Source organism: Ranitomeya imitator, chromosome 6 (assembly GCF_032444005.1).
Source record: "Ranitomeya imitator isolate aRanImi1 chromosome 6, aRanImi1.pri, whole genome shotgun sequence".
Classification (NCBI taxonomy): domain Eukaryota; kingdom Metazoa; phylum Chordata; class Amphibia; order Anura; family Dendrobatidae; genus Ranitomeya; species Ranitomeya imitator.
In genome coordinates, this window is record NC_091287.1 from 492,595,790 (window position 1) to 492,615,843 (window position 20,054).

At 54.9% G+C, this 20,054-nt stretch overlaps 11 non-coding genes and 9 pseudogenes across 11 annotated transcripts; all 20 read left to right on the plus strand.

Moving 5' to 3' along the window:
• The first annotated feature begins 301 nt into the window (after positions 1 to 301).
• LOC138644250 (5S ribosomal RNA) lies at positions 302 to 420 on the plus strand. The gene has a single exon (XR_011314594.1). It is a non-coding gene; the product is annotated as a 5S ribosomal RNA (ribosomal RNA).
• Positions 421 to 1,069: 649 nt separating this feature from the next.
• Positions 1,070 to 1,189, plus strand: LOC138644097 (5S ribosomal RNA; annotated as a pseudogene).
• A 1,567-nt stretch (positions 1,190 to 2,756) lies between these two features.
• On the plus strand, positions 2,757 to 2,866 carry LOC138644267 (5S ribosomal RNA; annotated as a pseudogene).
• A 922-nt stretch (positions 2,867 to 3,788) lies between these two features.
• Positions 3,789 to 3,907, plus strand: LOC138643964 (5S ribosomal RNA). Its single transcript, XR_011314471.1, has one exon. It is a non-coding gene; the product is annotated as a 5S ribosomal RNA (ribosomal RNA).
• Positions 3,908 to 4,556: 649 nt separating this feature from the next.
• LOC138644123 (5S ribosomal RNA) lies at positions 4,557 to 4,676 on the plus strand (annotated as a pseudogene).
• Positions 4,677 to 5,602: 926 nt separating this feature from the next.
• Positions 5,603 to 5,721, plus strand: LOC138643684 (5S ribosomal RNA). Its single transcript, XR_011314246.1, has one exon. It is a non-coding gene; the product is annotated as a 5S ribosomal RNA (ribosomal RNA).
• A 650-nt stretch (positions 5,722 to 6,371) lies between these two features.
• LOC138644038 (5S ribosomal RNA) lies at positions 6,372 to 6,491 on the plus strand. The gene has a single exon (XR_011314541.1). It is a non-coding gene; the product is annotated as a 5S ribosomal RNA (ribosomal RNA).
• A 930-nt stretch (positions 6,492 to 7,421) lies between these two features.
• On the plus strand, positions 7,422 to 7,540 carry LOC138644015 (5S ribosomal RNA). The gene has a single exon (XR_011314519.1). It is a non-coding gene; the product is annotated as a 5S ribosomal RNA (ribosomal RNA).
• Positions 7,541 to 8,189: 649 nt separating this feature from the next.
• Positions 8,190 to 8,309, plus strand: LOC138644098 (5S ribosomal RNA; annotated as a pseudogene).
• A 934-nt stretch (positions 8,310 to 9,243) lies between these two features.
• LOC138643794 (5S ribosomal RNA) lies at positions 9,244 to 9,362 on the plus strand. The gene has a single exon (XR_011314307.1). It is a non-coding gene; the product is annotated as a 5S ribosomal RNA (ribosomal RNA).
• Positions 9,363 to 10,012: 650 nt separating this feature from the next.
• Positions 10,013 to 10,122, plus strand: LOC138644270 (5S ribosomal RNA; annotated as a pseudogene).
• Positions 10,123 to 11,044: 922 nt separating this feature from the next.
• LOC138644135 (5S ribosomal RNA) lies at positions 11,045 to 11,153 on the plus strand (annotated as a pseudogene).
• A 649-nt stretch (positions 11,154 to 11,802) lies between these two features.
• LOC138644125 (5S ribosomal RNA) lies at positions 11,803 to 11,922 on the plus strand (annotated as a pseudogene).
• A 2,047-nt stretch (positions 11,923 to 13,969) lies between these two features.
• LOC138643944 (5S ribosomal RNA) lies at positions 13,970 to 14,089 on the plus strand. The gene has a single exon (XR_011314452.1). It is a non-coding gene; the product is annotated as a 5S ribosomal RNA (ribosomal RNA).
• Positions 14,090 to 15,011: 922 nt separating this feature from the next.
• On the plus strand, positions 15,012 to 15,130 carry LOC138643913 (5S ribosomal RNA). The gene has a single exon (XR_011314422.1). It is a non-coding gene; the product is annotated as a 5S ribosomal RNA (ribosomal RNA).
• Positions 15,131 to 15,779: 649 nt separating this feature from the next.
• On the plus strand, positions 15,780 to 15,889 carry LOC138644241 (5S ribosomal RNA; annotated as a pseudogene).
• A 1,287-nt stretch (positions 15,890 to 17,176) lies between these two features.
• LOC138643886 (5S ribosomal RNA) lies at positions 17,177 to 17,295 on the plus strand. Its single transcript, XR_011314396.1, has one exon. It is a non-coding gene; the product is annotated as a 5S ribosomal RNA (ribosomal RNA).
• Positions 17,296 to 17,944: 649 nt separating this feature from the next.
• On the plus strand, positions 17,945 to 18,064 carry LOC138643976 (5S ribosomal RNA). The gene has a single exon (XR_011314482.1). It is a non-coding gene; the product is annotated as a 5S ribosomal RNA (ribosomal RNA).
• A 922-nt stretch (positions 18,065 to 18,986) lies between these two features.
• Positions 18,987 to 19,105, plus strand: LOC138643810 (5S ribosomal RNA). Its single transcript, XR_011314323.1, has one exon. It is a non-coding gene; the product is annotated as a 5S ribosomal RNA (ribosomal RNA).
• A 649-nt stretch (positions 19,106 to 19,754) lies between these two features.
• On the plus strand, positions 19,755 to 19,864 carry LOC138644233 (5S ribosomal RNA; annotated as a pseudogene).
• Positions 19,865 to 20,054: the final 190 nt, after the last annotated feature.

Here is a 20,054-nt window from a genome sequence, read left to right on the forward strand (position 1 = left end):
CCCAGCTTGCAGGCTATTAGAAAGCAACAAACCACCCTGTACTCACCCTACCCGGGTCCACCGGAGGGTCTCAGCGCTGCTCTAGGTCTGTGGCATTAGCTGCGACGCTGACGTCACGTCGGCAGCCGATCAGTGAGCTCAGCGGCTCTGAGCAGGGCGTTCTGCCTACAAACCCTTTAAGGGAGACAGCAAAAAAGTGAAGAGAAAGGAAAGCACAAAAGGGCCTCTTGCTGAGCACTGGACAGGGCAGCCAGCAGCCAGACTGCAAAGTAGAAAAGCAGCAAGTGAGAGACCTGTCTCTGCCTACGGCCACACCACCCTGAACACGCCCGATCTCGTCTGATCTCGGAAGCTAAGCAGGGTCAGGCCTGGTTAGTACTTGGATGGGAGACCGCCTGGGAATACCAGGTGCTGTAGGCTTTTGTTTTTCCTTCCTTCTACCAGCAGGGGTCACTCTCCTCTATGCCTTTTTTCCATTCCCTTTCACAAGGGCACACATGCTTCTTTCTTCTTTTCATTTGCTTTCTCTCTTGCGCTGTTCCATCCTTGCAAAATGCCAGCATCCTTCTCATCACCGTGGGCCTCCAGCATTGTTGCTTATTTACTTTTAATACTAGGCTTCTTTTCAACAGGACCAGCGCCTCCTGCGGGCTTGGAAGCAACCGCCGGCAACCTGGTGGCCAGTTTACAGGTCAAAGCAAGCAGAACACCTTTGCAGGCAACACGACCCCCTGAAGAGCAGCTCGCAGTCACTCGCAACCAGCTCACCCTCTTCCTTCATTCGCTCCTGGACGTCTCGATCCGCCTCAAGTTGCGGCTCCAGCTGGCTCTTTCTGTCGCGTCCCCCCCAGATGAATGGTTTAGCCTGCAGGAGACCCTGCGTCGAGCCATTTTTAAAGACACCTGTTGCTCAGGCCCTGCTGCGGCGGGTGTTTCACTGCAAAACAAGCAACGCCTATAGTGGCAGCCCAGCCTTTGCATGGGCCCTTCGGAGCCCGCCTCCACATGGTCAGAGTTCTCGCCACCACGCGAGCCTGAGGAAGGCTGGCCAGTCGATGGGCCAAGCAGCGTCTACTTGCCACACCACCCTGGATACGCCTGATCTCGTCCGCTCTCGGAAGCAAAGCAGGGCTGGGCTTGGACAGTACTTGGATGGGAGACCTCCTGGGAACACCAGGTGCTGTAGACTGTTTTGATAACATTTTGCCCCCTTGCTCAGCTTGGCTAGTATAGAGCGGCGCCTTGCCAGACACCGACCTTACATAACCTAGAGGCTGGAAGCCCCAAGCCCCACAAGGCCTCTGAGACTGCAGCTAAGGACGCTACCCTGCCGCCTCCTCGCATGCCTCACACCGAGATCCCTGCCGTGGCTAGGAGTGCTTATTGACCTCGCAGCCTGCCTTCTGGAAATGATGGCATTATAAGCATCCCGGACCGTGAAGGGGGCAGATTTTCAGCGGGCGCCCCGGGAATGATTTTTAGAGGCCGGCCGGCCGGCCGGCCAACCGGCAGCAATAACGTCTTTTTCTGCAAAGAAGCTTGTGTAACTAACCCAATCAGATGGCTACCCAGAACCCAAATTCAGGGCTGGGAAGGAGTGGAAGGGAATTGGGGGGTGTTTTCCTGCTAAGGCACAGAAATAATCATAAGAAGAAGAAAAAACAAGAGAGTCTGACGCATGGTGGTGCTGAGGCTGCAGGGGCAAATAGGTGTGGCCACATGCAAGCATATGTGCGTGCTCGCTTGCGTGTGAGTGTGCGCTTCCTAGTTGTGGCGCACTGCAGACAGTCAAAGGGGTTGTTCCCTTTCAATAAAAGTTCATCCCAGCTTGCAGGCTATTAGAAAGCAACAAACCACCCTGTACTCACCCTACCCGGGTCCACCGGAGGGTCTCAGCGCTGCTCTAGGTCTGTGGCATTAGCTGCGACGCTGACGTCACGTCGGCAGCCGATCAGTGAGCTCAGCGGCTCTGAGCAGGGCGTTCTGCCTACAAACCCTTTAAGGGAGACACCACCCTGAACACGCCTGATCTCGGAAGCTAAGCAGGGTCAGGCCTGGTTAGTACTTGGATGGGAGACCGCCTGGGAATACCAGGTGCTGTAGGCTTTTGTTTTTCCTTCCTTCTACCAGCAGGGGTCACTCTCCTCTATGCCTTTTTTCCATTCCCTTTCACAAGGGCACACATGCTTCTTTCTTCTTTTCATTTGCTTTCACTCTTGCGCTGTTCCATCCTTGTAAAAAACCAGCATCCTTCTCATCACCGTGGGCCTCCAGCATTGTTGCTTATTTACTTTTAATACTAGGCTTCTTTTACAACAGGACCAGCGCCTCCTGCGGGCTTGGAAGCAACCGCTGGCAACCTGGTGGCCAGTTTACAGGTCAAAGCAAGCAGAACACCTTTGCAGGCAACACGACCCCCTGAAGAGCAGCTCGCAGTCACTCGCAACCAGCTCACCCTCTTCCTTCATTCGCTCCTGGACGTCTCGATCCGTCTTAAGTTGCTGCTCCAGCTGGCTCTTTCTGTCGCGTCCCCCCCAGATGAATGGTTTAGCCTGCAGGAGACCCTGCGTCGAGCCATTTTTAAAGACACCTGATGCTCAGGCCCTGCTGCGGCGGGTGTTTCACTGCAAAACAAGCAACGCCTATAGTGGCAGCCCAGCCTTTGCATGGGCCCTTCGGAGCCCGCCTCCACATGGTCAGAGTTCTCGCCACCACGCGAGCCTGAGGAAGGCTGGCCAGTCGATGGGCCAAGCAGCGTCTACTGGCCATACCACCCTGGATACGCCCGATCTCGGAAGCAAAGCAGGGCTGGGCTTGGACAGTGCTTGCATGGGAGACCTCCTGGGAACATCAGGTGCTGTTGACTGTTTTGACAACATTTTGCCCCCTTGCTCAGCTCGGCTAGTATAGAGCGGCGCCTTGCCAGACACCGACCTTACATAACCTAGAGGCTGGAAGCCCCAAGCCCCACAAGGCCTCTGACACTGCAGCTAAGGACGCTACCCTGCCGCCTCCTCGCATGCCTCACACCGAGATCCCTGCCGTGGCTAGGAGTGCTTATTGACCCCGCAGCCTGCCTTCTGGAAATGATGGCATTATAAGCATCCCGGACCGTGAAGGGGGCAGATTTTCAGCGGGCGCCCCGGGAATGATTTTTAGAGGCCGGCCAGCCGGCAGCAATAACGTCTTTTTCTGCAAAGAAGCTTGTGTAACTAACCCAATCAGATGGCTACCCAGGACCCAAATTCAGGGCTGGGAAGGAGCGGAAGGGAATTGGGGGGTGTTTTCCTGCTAAGGCACAGAAATAATCATAAGAAGAAGAAAAAACAAGAGAGTCTGACGCATGGTGGTGCTGAGGCTGCAGGGGCAAATAGGTGTGGCCACATGCAAGCATATGTGCGTGCTCGCTTGCGTGTGAGTGTGCGCTTCCTAGTTGTGGCGCGCTGCAGACAGTCAAAGGGGTTGTTCCCTTTCAATAAAAGTTCATCCCAGCTTGCAGGCTATTAGAAAGCAACAAACCACCCTGTACTCACCCTACCCGGGTCCACCGGAGGGTCTCAGCGCTGCTCTAGGTCTGTGGCATTAGCTGCGACGCTGACGTCACGTCGGCAGCCGATCAGTGAGCTCAGCGGCTCTGAGCAGGGCGTTCTGCCTACAAACCCTTTAAGGGAGACAGCAAAAAAGTGAAGAGAAAGGAAAGCACAAAAGGGCCTCTTGCTGAGCACTGGACAGGGCAGCCAGCAGCCAGACTGCAAAGTAGAAAAGCAGCAAGTGAGAGACCTGTCTCTGCCTACGGTCACACCACCCAGAACACACCCTATCTCGTCTGATCTCGGAAGCTAAGCAGGGTCAGGCCTGGTTAGTACTTGGATGGGAGACCGCCTGGGAATACCAGGTGCTGTAGGCTTTTGTTTTTCCTTCCTTCTACCAGCAGGGGTCACTCTCCTCTATGCCTTTTTTCCATTCCCTTTCACAAGGGCACACATGCTTCTTTCTTCTTTTCATTTGCTTTCTCTCTTGCGCTGTTCCATCCTTGCAAAATGCCAGCATCCTTCTCATCACCGTGGGCCTCCAGCATTGTTGCTTATTTACTTTTAATACTAGGCTTCTTTTCAACAGGACCAGCGCCTCCTGCGGGCTTGGAAGCAACCGCCGGCAACATGGTGGCCAGTTTACAGGTCAAAGCAAGCAGAACACCTTTGCAGGCAACATGACCCCCTGAAGAGCAGCTCGCAGTCACTCGCAACCAGCTCACCCTCTTCCTTCATTCGCTCCTGGACGTCTCAATCTGCCTCAAGTTGCGGCTCCAGCTGGCTCTTTCTGTCGCGTCCCCCCCAGATGAATGGTTTAGCCTGCAGGAGACCCTGCGTCGAGCCATTTTTAAAGACACCTGTTGCTCAGGCCCTGCTGCGGCGGGTGTTTCACTGCAAAACAAGCAACGCCTATAGTGGCAGCCCAGCCATTGCATGGGCCCTTCGGAGCCCGCCTCCACATGGTCAGAGTTCTCGCCACCACGCGAGCCTGAGGAAGGCTGGCCAGTCGATGGGCCAAGCAGCTTCTACTGGCCGCACCACCCTGGATACGCCTGATCTCGTCCGCTCTCGGAAGCAAAGCAGGGCTGGGCTTGGACAGTACTTGGATGGGAGACCTCCTGGGAACACCAGGTGCTGTAGACTGTTTTGATAACATTTTGCCCCCTTGCTCAGCTCGGCTAGTATAGAGCGGCGCCTTGCCAGACACCGACCTTACATAACCTAGAGGCTGGAAGCCCCAAGCCCCACAAGGCCTCTGAGACTGCAGCTAAGGACGCTACCCTGCCGCCTCCTCGCATGCCTCACACCGAGATCCCTGCCGTGGCTAGGAGTGCTTATTGACCTCGCAGCCTGCCTTCTGGAAATGATGGCATTATAAGCATCCCGGACCGTGAAGGGGGCAGATTTTCAGCGGGCGCCCCGGGAATGATTTTTAGAGGCCGGCCGGCCAGCCGGCAGCAATAACGTCTTTTTCTGCAAAGAAGCTTGTGTAACTAACCCAATCAGATGGCTACCCAGGACCCAAATTCAGGGCTGGGAAGGAGCGGAAGGGAATTGGGGGGTGTTTTCCTGCTAAGGCACAGAAATAATCATAAGAAGAAGAAAAAACAAGAGAGTCTGACGCATGGTGGTGCTGAGGCTGCAGGGGCAAATAGGTGTGGCCACATGCAAGCATATGTGCGTGCTCGCTTGCGTGTGAGTGTGCGCTTCCTAGTTGTGGCGCACTGCAGACAGTCAAAGGGGTTGTTCCCTTTCAATAAAAGTTCATCCCAGCTTGCAGGCTATTAGAAAGCAACAAACCACCCTGTACTCACCCTACCCGGGTCCACCGGAGGGTCTCAGCGCTGCTCTAGGTCTGTGGCATTAGCTGCGACGCTGACTTCACGTCGGCAGCCGATCAGTGAGCTCAGCGGCTCTGAGCAGGGCGTTCTGCCTACAAACCCTTTAAGGGAGATAGCAAAAAAGTGAAGAGAGAGGAAATCACAAAAGGGCCTCTTGCTGAGCACTGGACAGGGCAGCCAGCAGCCAGACTGCAAAGTAGAAAAGCAGCAAGTGAGAGACCTGTCTCTGCCTACGGCCACACCACCCTGAACACGCCCGATCTCGTCTGATCTCGGAAGCTAAGCAGGGTCAGGCCTGGTTAGTACTTGGATGGGAGACCGCCTGGGAATACCAGGTGCTGTAGGCTTTTGTTTTTCCTTCCTTCTACCAGCAGGGGTCACTCTCCTCTATGCCTTTTTTCCATTCCCTTTCACAAGGGCACACATGCTTCTTTCTTCTTTTCATTTGCTTTCACTCTTGCGCTGTTCCATCCTTGTAAAAAACCAGCATCCTTCTCATCACCGTGGGCCTCCAGCATTGTTGCTTATTTACTTTTAATACTAGGCTTCTTTTACAACAGGACCAGCGCCTCCTGCGGGCTTGGAAGCAACCGCTGGCAACCTGGTGGCCAGTTTACAGGTCAAAGCAAGCAGAACACCTTTGCAGGCAACACGACCCCCTGAAGAGCAGCTCGCAGTCACTCGCAACCAGCTCACCCTCTTCCTTCATTCGCTCCTGGACGTCTCGATCCGTCTTAAGTTGCTGCTCCAGCTGGCTCTTTCTGTCGCGTCCCCCCCAGATGAATGGTTTAGCCTGCAGGAGACCCTGCGTCGAGCCATTTTTAAAGACACCTGATGCTCAGGCCCTGCTGCGGCGGGTGTTTCACTGCAAAACAAGCAACGCCTATAGTGGCAGCCCAGCCTTTGCATGGGCCCTTCGGAGCCCGCCTCCACATGGTCAGAGTTCTCGCCACCACGCGAGCCTGAGGAAGGCTGGCCAGTCGATGGGCCAAGCAGCGTCTACTGGCCATACCACCCTGGATACGCCCGATCTCGTCCGATCTCGGAAGCAAAGCAGGGCTGGGCTTGGACAGTACTTGCATGGGAGACCTCCTGGGAACACCAGGTGCTGTTGACTGTTTTGACAACATTTTGCCCCCTTGCTCAGCTCGGCTAGTATAGAGCGGCGCCTTGCCAGACACCGACCTTACATAACCTAGAGGCTGGAAGCCCCAAGCCCCACAAGGCCTCTGACACTGCAGCTAAGGACGCTACCCTGCCGCCTCCTCGCATGCCTCACACCGAGATCCCTGCCGTGGCTAGGAGTGCTTATTGACCTCGCAGCCTGCCTTCTGGAAATGATGGCATTATAAGCATCCCGGACCGTGAAGGGGGCAGATTTTCAGCGGGCGCCCCGGGAATGATTTTTAGAGGCCGGCCGGCCGGCCAGCCGGCAGCAATAACGTCTTTTTCTGCAAAGAAGCTTGTGTAACTAACCCAATCAGATGGCTACCCAGGACCCAAATTCAGGGCTGGGAAGGAGCGGAAGGGAATTGGGGGGTGTTTTCCTGCTAAGGCACAGAAATAATCATAAGAAGAAGAAAAAACAAGAGAGTCTGACGCATGGTGGTGCTGAGGCTGCAGGGGCAAATAGGTGTGGCCACATGCAAGCATATGTGCGTGCTCGCTTGCGTGTGAGTGTGCGCTTCCTAGTTGTGGCGCGCTGCAGACAGTCAAAGGGGTTGTTCCCTTTCAATAAAAGTTCATCCCAGCTTGCAGGCTTTTAGAAAGCAACAAACCACCCTGTACTCACCCTACCCGGGTCCACCGGAGGGTCTCAGCGCTGCTCTAGGTCTGTGGCATTAGCTACGACGCTGACGTCACGTCGGCAGCCGATCAGTGAGCTCAGCGGCTCTGAGCAGGGCGTTCTGCCTACAAACCCTTTAAGGGAGACAGCAAAAAAGTGAAGAGAAAGGAAAGCACAAAAGGGCCTCTTGCTGAGCACTGGACAGGGCAGCCAGCAGCCAGACTGCAAAGTAGAAAAGCAGCAAGTGAGAGACCTGTCTCTGCCTACGGCCACACCACCCTGAACACACCCGATCTCGTCTGATCTCGGAAGCTAAGCAGGGTCAGGCCTGGTTAGTACTTGGATGGGAGACCGCCTGGGAATACCAGGTGCTGTAGGCTTTTGTTTTTCCTTCCTTCTACCAGCAGGGGTCACTCTCCTCTATGCCTTTTTTCCATTCCCTTTCACAAGGGCACACATGCTTCTTTCTTCTTTTCATTTGCTTTCTCTCTTGCGCTGTTCCATCCTTGCAAAATGCCAGCATCCTTCTCATCACCGTGGGCCTCCAGCATTGTTGCTTATTTACTTTTAATACTAGGCTTCTTTTCAACAGGACCAGCGCCTCCTGCGGGCTTGGAAGCAACCGCCGGCAACCTGGTGGCCAGTTTACAGGTCAAAGCAAGCAGAACACCTTTGCAGGCAACATGACCCCCTGAAGAGCAGCTCGCAGTCACTCGCAACCAGCTCACCCTCTTCCTTCATTCGCTCCTGGACGTCTCGATCCGCCTCAAGTTGCGGCTCCAGCTGGCTCTTTCTGTCGCGTCCCCCCCAGATGAATGGTTTAGCCTGCAGGAGACCCTGCGTCGAGCCATTTTTAAAGACACCTGTTGCTCAGGCCCTGCTGCGGCGGGTGTTTCACTGCAAAACAAGCAACGCCTATAGTGGCAGCCCAGCCTTTGCATGGGCCCTTCGGAGCCCGCCTCCACATGGTCAGAGTTCTCGCCACCACGCGAGCCTGAGGAAGGCTGGCCAGTCGATGGGCCAAGCAGCGTCTACTTGCCACACCACCCTGGATACGCCTGATCTCGTCCGCTCTCGGAAGCAAAGCAGGGCTGGGCTTGGACAGTACTTGGATGGGAGACCTCCTGGGAACACCAGGTGCTGTAGACTGTTTTGATAACATTTTGCCCCCTTGCTCAGCTTGGCTAGTATAGAGCGGCGCCTTGCCAGACACCGACCTTACATAACCTAGAGGCTGGAAGCCCCAAGCCCCACAAGGCCTCTGAGACTGCAGCTAAGGACGCTACCCTGCCGCCTCCTCGCATGCCTCACACCGAGATCCCTGCCGTGGCTAGGAGTGCTTATTGACCTCGCAGCCTGCCTTCTGGAAATGATGGCATTATAAGCATCCCGGACCGTGAAGGGGGCAGATTTTCAGCGGGCGCCCCGGGAATGATTTTTAGAGGCCGGCCGGCCGGCCGGCCAACCGGCAGCAATAACGTCTTTTTCTGCAAAGAAGCTTGTGTAACTAACCCAATCAGATGGCTACCCAGAACCCAAATTCAGGGCTGGGAAGGAGTGGAAGGGAATTGGGGGGTGTTTTCCTGCTAAGGCACAGAAATAATCATAAGAAAAAGAAAAAACAAGAGAGTCTGACGCATGGTGGTGCTGAGGCTGCAGGGGCAAATAGGTGTGGCCACATGCAAGCATATGTGCGTGCTCGCTTGCGTGTGAGTGTGCGCTTCCTAGTTGTGGCGCACTGCAGACAGTCAAAGGGGTTGTTCCCTTTCAATAAAAGTTCATCCCAGCTTGCAGGCTATTAGAAAGCAACAAACCACCCTGTACTCACCCTACCCGGGTCCACCGGAGGGTCTCAGCGCTGCTCTAGGTCTGTGGCATTAGCTGCGACGCTGACGTCACGTCGGCAGCCGATCAGTGAGCTCAGCGGCTCTGAGCAGGGCGTTCTGCCTACAAACCCTTTAAGGGAGACAGCAAAAAAGTGAAGAGAGAGGAAATCACAAAAGGGCCTCTTGCTGAGCACTGGACAGGGCAGCCAGCAGCCAGACTGCAAAGTAGAAAAGCAGCAAGTGAGAGACCTGTCTCTGCCTACGGCCACACCACCCTGAACACGCCCGATCTCGTCTGATCTCGGAAGCTAAGCAGGGTCAGGCCTGGTTAGTACTTGGATGGGAGACCGCCTGGGAATACCAGGTGCTGTAGGCTTTTGTTTTTCCTTCCTTCTACCAGCAGGGGTCACTCTCCTCTATGCCTTTTTTCCATTCCCTTTCACAAGGGCACACATGCTTCTTTCTTCTTTTCATTTGCTTTCACTCTTGCGCTGTTCCATCCTTGTAAAAAACCAGCATCCTTCTCATCACCGTGGGCCTCCAGCATTGTTGCTTATTTACTTTTAATACTAGGCTTCTTTTACAACAGGACCAGCGCCTCCTGCGGGCTTGGAAGCAACCGCTGGCAACCTGGTGGCCAGTTTACAGGTCAAAGCAAGCAGAACACCTTTGCAGGCAACACGACCCCCTGAAGAGCAGCTCGCAGTCACTCGCAACCAGCTCACCCTCTTCCTTCATTCGCTCCTGGACGTCTCGATCCGTCTTAAGTTGCTGCTCCAGCTGGCTCTTTCTGTCGCGTCCCCCCCAGATGAATGGTTTAGCCTGCAGGAGACCCTGCGTCGAGCCATTTTTAAAGACACCTGATGCTCAGGCCCTGCTACGGCGGGTGTTTCACTGCAAAACAAGCAACGCCTATAGTGGCAGCCCAGCCTTTGCATGGGCCCTTCGGAGCCCGCCTCCACATGGTCAGAGTTCTCGCCACCACGCGAGCCTGAGGAAGGCTGGCCAGTCGATGGGCCAAGCAGCGTCTACTGGCCATACCACCCTGGATACGCCCGATCTCGGAAGCAAAGCAGGGCTGGGCTTGGACAGTGCTTGCATGGGAGACCTCCTGGGAACATCAGGTGCTGTTGACTGTTTTGACAACATTTTGCCCCCTTGCTCAGCTCGGCTAGTATAGAGCGGCGCCTTGCCAGACACCGACCTTACATAACCTAGAGGCTGGAAGCCCCAAGCCCCACAAGGCCTCTGACACTGCAGCTAAGGACGCTACCCTGCCGCCTCCTCGCATGCCTCACACCGAGATCCCTGCCGTGGCTAGGAGTGCTTATTGACCCCGCAGCCTGCCTTCTGGAAATGATGGCATTATAAGCATCCCGGACCGTGAAGGGGGCAGATTTTCAGCGGGCGCCCCGGGAATGATTTTTAGAGGCCGGCCAGCCGGCAGCAATAACGTCTTTTTCTGCAAAGAAGCTTGTGTAACTAACCCAATCAGATGGCTACCCAGGACCCAAATTCAGGGCTGGGAAGGAGCGGAAGGGAATTGGGGGGTGTTTTCCTGCTAAGGCACAGAAATAATCATAAGAAGAAGAAAAAACAAGAGAGTCTGACGCATGGTGGTGCTGAGGCTGCAGGGGCAAATAGGTGTGGCCACATGCAAGCATATGTGCGTGCTCGCTTGCGTGTGAGTGTGCGCTTCCTAGTTGTGGCGCGCTGCAGACAGTCAAAGGGGTTGTTCCCTTTCAATAAAAGTTCATCCCAGCTTGCAGGCTATTAGAAAGCAACAAACCACCCTGTACTCACCCTACCCGGGTCCACCGGAGGGTCTCAGCGCTGCTCTAGGTCTGTGGCATTAGCTGCGACGCTGACGTCACGTCGGCAGCCGATCAGTGAGCTCAGCGGCTCTGAGCAGGGCGTTCTGCCTACAAACCCTTTAAGGGAGACAGCAAAAAAGTGAAGAGAAAGGAAAGCACAAAAGGGCCTCTTGCTGAGCACTGGACAGGGCAGCCAGCAGCCAGACTGCAAAGTAGAAAAGCAGCAAGTGAGAGACCTGTCTCTGCCTACGGTCACACCACCCTGAACACACCCTATCTCGGAAGCTAAGCAGGGTCAGGCCTGGTTAGTACTTGGATGGGAGACCGCCTGGGAATACCAGGTGCTGTAGGCTTTTGTTTTTCCTTCCTTCTACCAGCAGGGGTCACTCTCCTCTATGCCTTTTTTCCATTCCCTTTCACAAGGGCACACATGCTTCTTTCTTCTTTTCATTTGCTTTCTCTCTTGCGCTGTTCCATCCTTGCAAAATGCCAGCATCCTTCTCATCACCGTGGGCCTCCAGCATTGTTGCTTATTTACTTTTAATACTAGGCTTCTTTTCAACAGGACCAGCGCCTCCTGCGGGCTTGGAAGCAACCGCCGGCAACCTGGTGGCCAGTTTACAGGTCAAAGCAAGCAGAACACCTTTGCAGGCAACATGACCCCCTGAAGAGCAGCTCGCAGTCACTCGCAACCAGCTCACCTTCTTCCTTCATTCGCTCCTGGACGTCTCAATCTGCCTCAAGTTGCGGCTCCAGCTGGCTCTTTCTGTCGCGTCCCCCCCAGATGAATGGTTTAGCCTGCAGGAGACCCTGCGTCGAGCCATTTTTAAAGACACCTGTTGCTCAGGCCCTGCTGCGGCGGGTGTTTCACTGCAAAACAAGCAACGCCTATAGTGGCAGCCCAGCCATTGCATGGGCCCTTCGGAGCCCGCCTCCACATGGTCAGAGTTCTCGCCACCACGCGAGCCTGAGGAAGGCTGGCCAGTCGATGGGCCAAGCAGCGTCTACTGGCCGCACCACCCTGGATACGCCTGATCTCGTCCGCTCTCGGAAGCAAAGCTGGGCTGGGCTTGGACAGTACTTGGATGGGAGACCTCCTGGGAACACCAGGTGCTGTAGACTGTTTTGATAACATTTTGCCCCCTTGCTCAGCTCGGCTAGTATAGAGCGGCGCCTTGCCAGACACCGACCTTACATAACCTAGAGGCTGGAAGCCCCAAGCCCCACAAGGCCTCTGAGACTGCAGCTAAGGACGCTACCCTGCCGCCTCCTCGCATGCCTCACACCGAGATCCCTGCCGTGGCTAGGAGTGCTTATTGACCTCGCAGCCTGCCTTCTGGAAATGATGGCATTATAAGCATCCCGGACCGTGAAGGGGGCAGATTTTCAGCGGGCGCCCCGGGAATGATTTTTAGAGGCCGGCCGGCCAGCCGGCAGCAATAACGTCTTTTTCTGCAAAGAAGCTTGTGTAACTAACCCAATCAGATGGCTACCCAGGACCCAAATTCAGGGCTGGGAAGGAGCGGAAGGGAATTGGGGGGTGTTTTCCTGCTAAGGCACAGAAATAATCATAAGAAGAAGAAAAAACAAGAGAGTCTGACGCATGGTGGTGCTGAGGCTGCAGGGGCAAATAGGTGTGGCCACATGCAAGCATATGTGCGTGCTCGCTTGCGTGTGAGTGTGCGCTTCCTAGTTGTGGCGCACTGCAGACAGTCAAAGGGGTTGTTCCCTTTCAATAAAAGTTCATCCCAGCTTGCAGGCTATTAGAAAGCAACAAACCACCCTGTACTCACCCTACCCGGGTCCACCGGAGGGTCTCAGCGCTGCTCTAGGTCTGTGGCATTAGCTGCGACGCTGACTTCACGTCGGCAGCCGATCAGTGAGCTCTGAGCAGGGTGTTCTGCCTACAAACCCTTTAAGGGAGACAGCAAAAAAGTGAAGAGAGAGGAAATCACAAAAGGGCCTCTTGCTGAGCACTGGACAGGGCAGCCAGCAGCCAGACTGCAAAGTAGAAAAGCAGCAAGTGAGAGACCTGTCTCTGCCTACGGCCACACCACCCTGAACACGCCCGATCTTGTCTGATCTCGGAAGCTAAGCAGGGTCAGGCCTGGTATAGCCCCCAACCTGGATCTGCCCCATCCACCTCCCCTATGCCATGGACTATAGCCCCCACAATGGACCTGCCCCATCCACCTCCCCTATGCCATGGACTATAGCCCCCAACCTGAACCTGCCCCATCCACCTCCCCTATGCCATGGACTATAGCCCCCAACCTGGATCTGCCCCATCCACCTCCCCTATGCCATGGACTATAGCCCCCAACCTGGATCTGCCCCATCCACCTCCCCCCACAGCTCCTACCCAACATCCCCTCAGTCCCTATCCCTATTGCCTCTATACACTTGCTTTGGCAAAACTGATGTGTATTTGGTCCTGCCAATAAAGCTTCTTTGAATCTTTGAATCTTGAATCTAGTACTTGGATGGGAGACCGCCTGGGAATACCAGGTGCTGTAGGCTTTTGTTTTTCCTTCCTTCTACCAGCAGGGGTCACTCTCCTCTATGCCTTTTTTCCATTCCCTTTCACAAGGGCACACATGCTTCTTTCTTCTTTTCATTTGCTTTCTCTCTTGCGCTGTTCCATCCTTGCAAAATGCCAGCATCCTTCTCATCACCGTGGGCCTCCAGCATTGTTGCTTATTTACTTTTAATACTAGGCTTCTTTTCAACAGGACCAGCGCCTCCTGCGGGCTTGGAAGCAACCGCCGGCAACCTGGTGGCCAGTTTACAGGTCAAAGCAAGCAGAACACCTTTGCAGGCAACATGACCCCCTGAAGAGCAGCTCGCAGTCACTCGCAACCAGCTCACCCTCTTCCTTCATTCGCTCCTGGACGTCTCAATCCGCCTCAAGTTGCGGCTCCAGCTGGCTCTTTCTGTCGCGTCCCCCCCAGATGAATGGTTTAGCCTGCAGGAGACCCTGCGTCGAGCCATTTTTAAAGACACCTGTTGCTCAGGCCCTGCTGCGGCGGGTGTTTCACTGCAAAACAAGCAACGCCTATAGTGGCAGCCCAGCCTTTGCATGGGCCCTTCGGAGCCCGCCTCCACATGGTCAGAGTTCTCGCCACCACGCGAGCCTGAGGAAGGCTGGCCAGTCGATGGGCCAAGCAGTGTCTACTGGCCACACCACCCTGGATACGCCCGATCTCGTCCGATCTCGGAAGCAAAGCAGGGCTGGGCTTGGACAGTACTTGGATGGGAGACCTCCTGGGAACACCAGGTGCTGTAGACTGTTTTGATAACATTTTGCCCCCTTGCTCAGCTCGGCTAGTATAGAGCGGCGCCTTGCCAGACACCGACCTTACATAACCTAGAGGCTGGAAGCCCCAAGCCCCACAAGGCCTCTGAGACTGCAGCTAAGGACGCTACCCTGCCGCCTCCTCGCATGCCTCACACCGAGATCCCTGCCGTGGCTAGGAGTGCTTATTGACCTCGCAGCCTGCCTTCTTGAAATGATGGCATTATAAGCATCCCGGACCGTGAAGGGGGCAGATTTTCAGCGGGCGCCCCGGGAATAATTTTTAGAGGCCGGCCAGCCGGCAGCAATAACGTCTTTTTCTGCAAAGAAGCTTGTGTAACTAACCCAATCAGATGGCTACCCAGGACCCAAATTCAGGGCTGGGAAGGAGCGGAAGGGAATTGGGGGATGTTTTCCTGCTAAGGCACAGAAATAATCATAAGAAGAAGAAAAAACAAGAGAGTCTGACGCATGGTGGTGCTGAGGCTGCAGGGGCAAATAGGTGTGGCTACATGCAAGCATATGTGCGTGCTCGCTTGCGTGTGAGTGTGCGCTTCCTAGTTGTGGCGCGCTGCAGACAGTCAAAGGGGTTGTTCCCTTTCAATAAAAGTTCATCCCAGCTTGCAGGCTATTAGAAAGCAACAAACCACCCTGTACTCACCCTACCCGGGTCCACCGGAGGGTCTCAGCGCTGCTCTAGGTCTGTGGCATTAGCTGCGACGCTGACGTCACGTCGGCAGCCGATCAGTGAGCTCAGCGGCTCTGAGCAGGGCGTTCTGCCTACAAACCCTTTAAGGGAGACAGCAAAAAAGTGAAGAGAAAGGAAAGCACAAAAGGGCCTCTTGCTGAGCACTGGACAGGGCAGCCAGCAGCCAGACTGCAAAGTAGAAAAGCAGCAAGTGAGAGACCTGTCTCTGCCTACGGCCACACCACCCTGAACACGCCCGATCTTGTCTGATCTCGGAAGCTAAGCAGGGTCAGGCCTGGTTAGTACTTGGATGGGAGACCGCCTGGGAATACCAGGTGCTGTAGGCTTTTGTTTTTCCTTCCTTCTACCAGCAGGGGTCACTCTCCTCTATGCCTTTTTTCCATTCCCTTTCACAAGGGCACACATGCTTCTTTCTTCTTTTCATTTGCTTTCTCTCTTGCGCTGTTCCATCCTTGCAAAATGCCAGCATCCTTCTCATCACCGTGGGCCTCCAGCATTGTTGCTTATTTACTTTTAATACTAGGCTTCTTTTCAATAGGACCAGCGCCTCCTGCGGGCTTGGAAGCAACTGCCGGCAACCTGGTGGCCAGTTTACAGGTCAAAGCAAGCAGAACACCTTTGCAGGCAACACGACCCCCTGAAGAGCAGCTCGCAGTCACTCGCAACCAGCTCACCCTCTTCCTTCATTCGCTCCTGGACGTCTCGATCCGCCTCAAGTTGCGGCTCCAGCTGGCTCTTTCTGTCGCGTCCCCCCCAGATGAATGGTTTAGCCTGCAGGAGACCCTGCGTCGAGCCATTTTTAAAGACACCTGTTGCTCAGGCCCTGCTGCGGCGGGTGTTTCACTGCAAAACAAGCAACGCCTATAGTGGCAGCCCAGCCTTTGCATGGGCCCTTCGGAGCCCGCCTCCACATGGTCAGAGTTCTCGCCACCACGCGAGCCTGAGGAAGGCTGGCCAGTCGATGGGCCAAGCAGTGTCTACTGGCCACACCACCCTGGATACGTCCGATCTCGGAAGCAAAGCAGGGCTGGGCTTGGACAGTACTTGGATGGGAGACCTCCTGGGAACACCAGGTGCTGTAGACTGTTTTGATAACATTTTGCCCCCTTGCTCAGCTCGGCTAGTATAGAGCGGCGCCTTGCCAGACACCGACCTTACATAACCTAGAGGCTGGAAGCCCCAAGCCCCACAAGGCCTCTGAGACTGCAGCTAAGGCTATATTCACACTTTGCGGATTTTGCTGCGGATCCGCAGCGGATTTGACCGCTGCGGATCCGCAGCAGTTTCCCATGAGTTTACATTTCAATGTAAACCTATGGGAAACAAAAAACGCTGTGCACATGCTGCAGAAAAATCCGCGCGGAAACGCTGCGGATTACATTCCGCAGCATGTCACTTCTTTTCTGCGGATTTTCAGCTGCTCCAATAGAAATCTGCAGTTGAAAATCCGCAGAAGAAAACGCAGTAAAAACCGCGATAAATCCGCAGTAAAAACCGCGATGGGTTTTCACTGCGGATTTTGCAATTCCGCTGCGGAAAAATCCGCAGTGGAATCTGCAAAGTGTGCACATAGCCTTAGGACGCTACCCTGCCGCCTCCTCGCATGCCTCACACCGAGATCCCTGCCGTGGCTAGGAGTGCTTATTGACCTCGCAGCCTGCCTTCTGGAAATGATGGCATTATAATCATCCCGGACCGTGAAGGGGGCAGATTTTCAGCGGGCGCCCCGGGAATGATTTTTAGAGGCCGGCCAGCCGGCAGCAATAACGTCTTTTTCTGCAAAGAAGCTTGTGTAACTAACCCAATCAGATGGCTACCCAGGACCCAAATTCAGGGCTGGGAAGGAGCGGAAGGGAATTGGGGGGTGTTTTCCTGCTAAGGCACAGAAATAATCATAAGAAGAAGAAAAAACAAGAGAGTCTGACGCATGGTGGTGCTGAGGCTGCAGGGGCAAATAGGTGTGGCTACATGCAAGCATATGTGCGTGCTCGCTTGCGTGTGAGTGTGCGCTTCCTAGTTGTGGCGCGCTGCAGACAGTCAAAGGGGTTGTTCCCTTTCAATAAAAGTTCATCCCAGCTTGCAGGCTATTAGAAAGCAACAAACCACCCTGTACTCACCCTACCCGGGTCCACCGGAGGGTCTCAGCGCTGCTCTAGGTCTGTGGCATTAGCTGCGACGCTGACGTCACGTCGGCAGCCGATCAGTGAGCTCAGCGGCTCTGAGCAGGGCGTTCTGCCTACAAACCCTTTAAGGGAGACAGCAAAAAAGTGAAGAGAAAGGAAAGCACAAAAGGGCCTCTTGCTGAGTACTGGACAGGGCAGCCAGCAGCCAGACTGCAAAGTAGAAAAGCAGCAAGTGAGAGACCTGTCTCTGCCTACGGCCACACCACCCTGAACACGCCCGATCTCGTTTGATCTCGGAAGCTAAGCAGGGTCAGGCCTGGTTAGTACTTGGATGGGAGACCGCCTGGGAATACCAGGTGCTGTAGGCTTTTGTTTTTCCTTCCTTCTACCAGCAGGGGTCACTCTCCTCTATGCCTTTTTTCCATTCCCTTTCACAAGGGCACACATGCTTCTTTCTTCTTTTCATTTGCTTTCTCTCTTGCGCTGTTCCATCCTTGCAAAATGCCAGCATCCTTCTCATCACCGTGGGCCTCCAGCATTGTTGCTTATTTACTTTTAATACTAGGCTTCTTTTCAACAGGACCAGCGCCTCCTGCGGGCTTGGAAGCAACCGCCGGCAACCTGGTGGCCAGTTTACAGGTCAAAGCAAGCAGAACACCTTTGCAGGCAACACGACCCCCTGAAGAGCAGCTCGCAGTCACTCGCAACCAGCTCACCCTCTTCCTTCATTCGCTCCTGGACGTCTCGATCCGCCTCAAGTTGCGGCTCCAGCTGGCTCTTTCTGTCGCGTCCCCCCCAGATGAATGGTTTAGCCTGCAGGAGACCCTGCGTCGAGCCATTTTTAAAGACACCTGTTGCTCAGGCCCTGCTGCGGCGGGTGTTTCACTGCAAAACAAGCAACGCCTATAGTGGCAGCCCAGCCTTTGCATGGGCCCTTCGGAGCCCGCCTCCACATGGTCAGAGTTCTCGCCACCACGCGAGCCTGAGGAAGGCTGGCCAGTCGATGGGCCAAGCAGTGTCTACTGGCCACACCACCCTGGATACGCCTGATCTCGTCCGATCTCGGAAGCAAAGCAGGGCTGGGCTTGGACAGTACTTGGATGGGAGACCTCCTGGGAACACCAGGTGCTGTAGACTGTTTTGATAACATTTTGCCCCCTTGCTCAGCTCGGCTAGTATAGAGCGGCGCCTTGCCAGACACCGACCTTACATAACCTAGAGGCTGGAAGCCCCAAGCCCCACAAGGCCTCTGAGACTGCAGCTAAGGACGCTACCCTGCCGCCTCCTCGCATGCCTCACACCGAGATCCCTGCCGTGGCTAGGAGTGCTTATTGACCTCGCAGCCTGCCTTCTGGAAATGATGGCATTATAAGCATCCCGGACCGTGAAGGGGGCAGATTTTCAGCGGGCGCCCCAGAAATGATTTTTAGAGGCCGGCCAGCCGGCAGCAATAACGTCTTTTTCTGCAAAGAAGCTTGTGTAACTAACCCAATCAGATGGCTACCCAGGACCCAAATTCAGGGCTGGGAAGGAGCGGAAGGGAATTGGGGGGTGTTTTCCTGCTAAGGCACAGAAATAATCATAAGAAGAAGAAAAAACAAGAGAGTCTGACGCATGGTGGTGCTGAGGCTGCAGGGGCAAATAGGTGTGGCCACATGCAAGCATATGTGCGTGCTCGCTTGCGTGTGAGTGTGCGCTTCCTAGTTGTGGCGCGCTGCAGACAGTCAAAGGGGTTGTTCCCTTTCAATAAAAGTTCATCCCAGCTTGCAGGCTATTAGAAAGCAACAAACCACCCTGTACTCACCCTACCCGGGTCCACCGGAGGGTCTCAGCGCTGCTCTAGGTCTGTGGCATTAGCTGCGACGCTGACGTCACGTCGGCAGCCGATCAGTGAGCTCAGCGGCTCTGAGCAGGGCGTTCTGCCTACAAACCCTTTAAGGGAGACAGCAAAAAAGTGAAGAGAAAGGAAAGCACAAAAGGGCCTCTTGCTGAGCACTGGACAGGGCAGCCAGCAGCCAGACTGCAAAGTAGAAAAGCAGCAAGTGAGAGACCTGTCTCTGCCTACGGCCACACCACCCTGAACACGCCCGATCTCGTCTGATCTCGGAAGCTAAGCAGGGTCAGGCCTGGTTAGTACTTGGATGGGAGACCGCCTGGGAATACCAGGTGCTGTAGGCTTTTGTTTTTCCTTCCTTCTACCAGCAGGGGTCACTCTCCTCTATGCCTTTTTTCCATTCCCTTTCACAAGGGCACACATGCTTCTTTCTTCTTTTCATTTGCTTTCTCTCTTGCGCTGTTCCATCCTTGCAAAATGCCAGCATCCTTCTCATCACCGTGGGCCTCCAGCATTGTTGCTTATTTACTTTTAATACTAGGCTTCTTTTCAACAGGACCAGCGCCTCCTGCGGGCTTGGAAGCAACCGCCGGCAACCTGGTGGCCAGTTTACAGGTCAAAGCAAGCAGAACACCTTTGCAGGCAACACGACCCCCTGAAGAGCAGCTCGCAGTCACTCGCAACCAGCTCACCCTCTTCCTTCATTCGCTCCTGGACGTCTCGATCTGCCTCAAGTTGCGGCTCCAGCTGGCTCTTTCTGTCGCGTCCCCCCCAGATGAATGGTTTAGCCTGCAGGAGACCCTGCGTCGAGCCATTTTTAAAGACACCTGTTGCTCAGGCCCTGCTGCGGCGGGTGTTTCACTGCAAAACAAGCAACGCCTATAGTGGCAGCCCAGCCTTTGCATGGGCCCTTCGGAGCCCGCCTCCACATGGTCAGAGTTCTCGCCACCACGCGAGCCTGAGGAAGGCTGGCCAGTCGATGGGCCAAGCAGTGTCTACTGGCCACACCACCCTGGATACGCCCGATCTCGGAAGCAAAGCAGGGCTGGGCTTGGACAGTACTTGGATGGGAGACCTCCTGGGAACACCAGGTGTTGTAGACTGTTTTGATAACATTTTGCCCCCTTGCTCAGCTCGGCTAGTATAGAGCGGCGCCTTGCCAGACACCGACCTTACATAACCTAGAGGCTGGAAGCCCCAAGCCCCACAAGGCCTCTGAGACTGCAGCTAAGGACGCTACCCTGCCGCCTCCTCGCATGCCTCACACCGAGATCCCTGCCGTGGCTAGGAGTG